At 38.1% G+C, this 6,360-nt stretch overlaps 1 pseudogene; it reads right to left on the reverse strand.

Moving 5' to 3' along the window:
- Window positions 1-2,383: 2,383 nt before the first annotated feature.
- Window positions 2,384-3,516, reverse strand: LOC144374344 (heterogeneous nuclear ribonucleoprotein A1-like; annotated as a pseudogene).
- Window positions 3,517-6,360: the final 2,844 nt, after the last annotated feature.

Below are 6,360 nucleotides of genomic sequence, written 5' to 3' on the forward strand. Positions count from 1 at the left end.
AAAATTATTTTATTGGAATGAGAGTAGATTAATGTTTTCAGTATTTCTTATTTCTTTTATCCTTTAGTTAGAATGCCCAAGTAATAAAGGTCTGTGAAAAGATCTTATCTATATTGGTAAATAGGCCTCATGTCAGAAACTTAGCAGGATTTAAAGAGTAAAAATCTTTCAATAACTTCAGCTGATTGTGTTAATTTCATGTAACCAATTTAGCTATATGTAAACATTTTGAAAATTATTTTGTACATATTTTGTTTTAATTTACTGAGACATTTATAGCCTTTTACTTTACTGGGTGAAATTTTTCTTAAACCTTTCTATATAAATCACACCTGATAGAAGTTTAACTCCCAGCCCCTTGGTTCTCATGAGGACATAGAAAATAAAGGAATTTTAGATCTTATTTTATATTAACCAAATTACAAACACATCTAAAGTTTAAGTATATTTTAGTTAATAGGATCTGATGTTTTTATATTTAGTAGATGATATTTTAGCATCCAATGGATGACATTCTAGCACTCTAACCTTGCAAATCAATAAGTACCTGTTTTAATAAAGACATATAATTACTCCCCTTTACCTTAAATGTATTTATTCTTAACTGTAAGATACAAGACATCAAACAAATGTAGATAACAGTATTAATTATCTTTTTCCTGTTAAAGAAAATTGTTAGAAGCAAATAGATATAAATTTTAAATATCATAGGGATTAACAACTTTATTATTATTATTATTTTAATATCTGTATTTTATTTATTTATTGTGGTGCTGAGGATTGAACCGAGCGCCTCGCATGTGCTAGGGGAGCATTCTATCACTGAACCCCAACTTAATTATTTAACCAGCTGGAAAATTTTGAATTAATAATTTTAAAGATATCTTTATTTTTATCTCTCTACCCTATTTCAATTGAAACTTTTTAAATCAAGTGAATTAAAGCTATTTGGGTCCATTTTATGTTAATTTTAAAATATGAGCATGCTTATTGATTTATAAGTCAATTTTAATATCATGTAACATAGACATAAGCATTATGTACACACATTTACAAATCAGAAAAATAAAATAATTTTTATAACTTTCTGTAAGTGGAGCTCCAAAGGTAGTATGGAGTGGTACAAATACTTATCAAAGCTTTTATTTGATTTAACCTGTTTAGGAATTACATTAGAACCAATAAAACATTTATATGATTTAATTACAAGGCAGGCCTGCTTGGATGGATAAGCCACATTGAAATCTGACAATTATGAGAACACTGAAATAAATTATTTCAGATTGCCAGCTTCTTGTTCTAATAATTTTCAGAACTACTGTTAGCATCATCCCTAACAAACATAATAATCCATTAAAATAATCCATTAAAAAGCATAATTTAAATGTTCTTTATTAACTTTGGAATTTTTCTCATTTAACTTTGGCTATTGACATTTTAGTTGTTAAGAAAATGAGAGGGTTCCTGTCCTGAAGGCTATTGATGAAGCAATGAATTGTAGCTTGTTAGCTTTAGAGGGATTCAGATTTTGAGTAGAGGATCACCATAGTGTAATGGTTACCATGCCTATCTCACAAGGGTGAAGGTCACCAAAAACTATGAAAGTAATATATCAAGAAGTAAAGTCAAAAAGGCAAAGGTTATATATTTTCAAAGGTAGGTGTGACCCATTGAGCTGATCAAAGGGGTCTGACTTCTAACAAAGAATAGGCCCATGCTTGTCTTATTTATCGTGGTACAGATCAAGGGGGTCAGTAGATAGTTTTCAATGTGGTAGGAGGGTTGTTTTGGTGCTTGTTTCTTGGTGTTGCAAGGATCTTGAAGGAAATAGGTTGTTTGGTCCTAAAGCTGTGAGCCAAGACAAGGGCCAGCATGATCTGGGCTTTCTTGAACTGGGGAATTTCACCCAGGAGTTCCCAGAAAAGTGGCTTCTGTGCCTTAATGGCTCAAACAAACCCCTAATTTATATATGGTTCTTTTGCTTATTCACATCCAGTCAGGATTTAGAAGACCCTCAGGTATTTCACTTTTAGGGACACAATGGGCCTATACCCTCTTTTGCAAGAGATGGACTATTCTGATAGCTGCTTTCACTCTCCTGTCCATTGCAGCAGCCACACCCACTTTTTCTTTGCCACCTATTGATCCCCAATACCCCAGGATATGATGACCCTCATGAAGATCCTGTAACTTCAACTTTGAGCTTTTTTTCAAAAGACATTTATTCAGCGTCATGATCAGACTATTACATTTAGCAATCAACAGCCCGGGTGCCAAAAACAAAGTAGATTAATACCCTTTGTGGAATGCTTTGAACTTTTCACAGAACAGAAACTAAAAATAACCTGTTATACAATTAGTCGCAAGTACAGCCCTTGAGTTTTTTGCCCATACATATGAGTATTGTCTTAACCATGTCTTCTTTGTAGCAGCTAGGCCCTGCCAACACTGCTTGGCTGAGTTCACAAATCTATTGTAACCTTTAGCTTCCCTGTCACTTCTCTGGCTCTCCTCTCCTGCTAAGCTTTGTTTCCTGGCAGTATTAAAACCTTCTGCCACTGCCATGGCTACTGCTGCTGCTGCTGGAACCACCATTACAATCATGGTTTCATGATTTGGCAAATATTGGCCTCTACCACCATAAGGTCCAGAGCTTCTGCCTCCAAAGTTTCCACCCTTCATGGGTCCAAAATTTGATGACTGATTGTTATAACTCCCAGAATCATTGTAGCTTCCACCATCTCCAAAATTGCTTCCATCATTACCAAATCCATTGTAGCCATCCCCACTGCCACCATGTCCACCACCATCATGGCTGCCACCAAAGTCACCATGACCACTGAAGTTCCCTCCATGACCAAAATTGTCATTTCCACCAAGACCACCTCCACGACCACCACCAGTTTCCAGAACCACTTTGACCTCTTTGGCTAGATGAGGCACTAGCCACCTCTTGCTTTGACAGGGCTTTCCTCACTTCACAGTTGTGGCCATTCACAGTATGGTATTTTTGAATGACAATCTCATCCACAGAGTCATGGCCATCAAAGTTACAAAAGCAAAGCCCCCTTTTTTTCCACTGCCTTGGTCAGTCATGATTTCAATAACTTAGATTTTCCCATATTGTTCAAAATAATCTCGTAGGTGATGTTCTTCAGTGACTTCTTTAATGCCACCAAAAAGATCTTTTTCACAGTTCAGTGGGCCCCCAGTCTTTGAGAATCTTCTCTTGAGACAGCTCTCTTTGGTTCCACAACTTTTTTATCTACCTTGTGTGGTCTTGCATTCATGGCTGCATCCACTTCCTCCACAGGGGCACAAGTGACAAACCCAAAGCCTCTAGAGCGCTTGGTGTTTGGGTGTCTCACAATCACACAGTCCGTGAGTGCTCCCCATTGCTCAAAATGGCTTCTAAGACTTTCATCAGTTGTTTCAAAGCTCAGCCCTCCAATGAATAGATTCCACAGCTGTTCGGGCTCTTTAGGGGACACTGATTTAGACATGATGGCAGCAGGAAAAGAGACTTTAACGATGCTTTCTATGCTGCATCCGCGGGCAGAAAAGCCAACTTTGAGCTTTTTTATTGTGTTTTGTGATAGTTCAATTCTGCACTTTTCGTTAATGTGATAAGCCATGTCCTTCGCTAACCTGTGGAAATATACACTTAGCCTCTGGCTATTGGAACAAGAAATCTCAACAGTTTCCATCTTGGTTTGTGTAACCAAATATTTCTCCACACCTTGAGTTGACCTTTGTTATCGTTTAGAACTGGGGTGTCCCCCAAAGATCCATGTATTGACTATGGTGCTATTGAGAAGTGAGGAAAACTTTATGAGGACAGGAGCTGGGTCACTCTCTGAAGGGCTCTTTGTGTCCCAGGCCCTTTCCTCCCTCTCTTTCCTCTCTTCTCTGTCTCTCTTCCCCCCCTCGTATCTACTTTCAAAAAGAATAAATTATTTAACATTGCTACCATAAAGGGAGCAGTCTCTTTTGCCACAGATCCTACTGCTAGGATATTCTTCCCTACCTCAGACCCTAAAGCAATACAGTCAACCAAACTTGGACTAAAATTTCTGAAGCAGTGAGGCAGAAACTAATATTTCCTCCTTTAGTTTACTGTCTTCAGTAGTTTCCTCACAGTGATGGAAAGCTAACAACCTTGATGGTGCAAGCAATATTGTTTGTAAAATACCATGGCAGACTTTATTTTTAACTTCAGGGACTCTCTTTATATGTTTTGTTGTACTTAAATAAACATCTCTGTTTTTTAAACAATTTTTAATGAATTGACAATTTTTTTAATGCAATGAATGTGGTGGTTAATTTTATATGTCAACACACTGCCTAAGGAATACCCTGATAGCTGGTAAAACATTATTTCTGGGTGGTGTTCTGACAGTGATTCTGGCAAAGATTTGCTCTCAAAGCAGTAGACTGAGCAAAGTCTCCCTTCTTAGTAAAAGCAGGCATCATCCAGTCCTTTTAGGGGCTCATCAAAACCAAAAGTCATAGTAAGGGCAAATTCCTCTGCATGATCTGAGATGTCCATCTTTCCTGGTTCTGGGATATGAAAAACCTTCACTATTTCTCAGTCTCCATGACTCAGATCAGGACTTAAACTATCAGCCCTCAGTCCCAGGTCTTTGGTTCAAACCAAATTATACCCCTTGCTTTCTTGATTCTCCTGCCTGCAGACAAACACTAAAATTTCTTGGCTCCATAACTCACAAGCCAATTTCTACAATAAGTCTTTTGGTTCTGATTCCCTGCAGAACTCTGACCAAAAAGTCTTGGTAGAGAATGAATGATATTTTATATTTCCTTCATATTGTAGAGTAAAAACAAAACAAAACAAAACAAAAACCAGTGATTCTGCTAAATTGGTTCATATAAGTAGAATGTAAGGATCACTCTTAACAGGTAGTCTAGATTGCAATCTCAAACATTTTGCTGGCTCAAAACAAATGTTCTTGTGCTTAAGGTATGAAATTTTACCCCAGTGAACTTCACCCTTGATAGTGATTTTTTGTTGTTGTTGTTTTAACCGCAAAAACCTCAACCTGACCTCACTTTCAATTACTAGTCCTGCTGCTTCCACCCGCACCCAGAGGTCCATTGCCAAGTTGCCTGCAGATTTGATTGCACATAGCCATCTCCATCTTGAGACACTGGCCAGTGCCTGGGGGATGGGGGGCAGGATGCTTGCAGGTTTGCTGCCACCACCACCTCACCTCGTGGTGCAGCCAACTCTGTCTGGGGACACCAGCCAAGACCTAGATGTCCTATGCCAGGGTGCCTAGTGTTTGGCTGCCCTAAGGTCCTCCTGCTGGGAGTGCTGGTGGCCACCATCTTGCCAATTCTTTGCAGGGTCCCTCCTTTGAGCACATCCCTCATGGTCTTTCTGCAAGGTGAAATGGTGTTCAGATTCTGGGACTGCAACATGGCTGAGCCTGGGGTATCTTACATCCTTATCTGTCAGATAGTGAGTGGGTCTGCATGGGTCATTCATGTCCAGGCAATCCTGTGAAACTTCACAGACTAGGGGCATTTTGCCTGGGGGAAACATTGGTTGGAAATGCTGAAGAGAGCCAAGTTTCCCAGCACCACTAGTCCTGAAGTGTCCAGCGACAGATGGAGCTGGTCAGAAGGTTGTAAGAGGGTGTGAGAGCATCTTGCTATCAACTTGCCCAGCCAACCAGTCTGGCCCCCACCAGACTGGAGCTATCATCAAACTCTAGATAATCCCACCTATCACAACTCTAAATGATCTCAAGTCTAGCCTATTTTGCAGTCATTCTAACATGTAGTAAGGTGGGATGCAGACTCTTATTTCAGGTAAGATGGGGATCCTGACAAAAAAACACAATACAACATTACATCTGAAACATAAATTAAACAAAGACTAAGAGAAATTTTAACTTTCTTTTTGTGAAAAAAGCAGCAAAATGCATCCCTGTTTTACAATTTCACCTTTAAACAGATCAGACTCTCATTATTAGCTTCCAAAAATGTATTTAAATTCCAATTCCAATGTGAAGATTAACACCAAATTATATATATAACTTATTCAAAATGTTACTTGATACAGCTATAAAACCTCAAATTACATGAATAAATACCAACCAAATTTGTTATTTTTATACAAATAAGAGATTTTGCTACACATAATTTTAGTTTGGAGAACACTAACTTTGCAAAGCTTTGCATTCAACTAAGTTTAACTTTAAAGTGCAATTTAGAATCCAGAGTGTATAGTAACAGTAATCACAGGTCTCTATGGATTAACAAAATCAATAGCCTTAAGTTTCTTATACATTTAGGAAACAGGGTTAATGATAAGAAATTGACTTACTCAAAGCA

The sequence above is a fragment of the Ictidomys tridecemlineatus genome, unplaced genomic scaffold (assembly GCF_052094955.1).
Source record: "Ictidomys tridecemlineatus isolate mIctTri1 unplaced genomic scaffold, mIctTri1.hap1 Scaffold_642, whole genome shotgun sequence".
NCBI classification, from domain to species: domain Eukaryota; kingdom Metazoa; phylum Chordata; class Mammalia; order Rodentia; family Sciuridae; genus Ictidomys; species Ictidomys tridecemlineatus.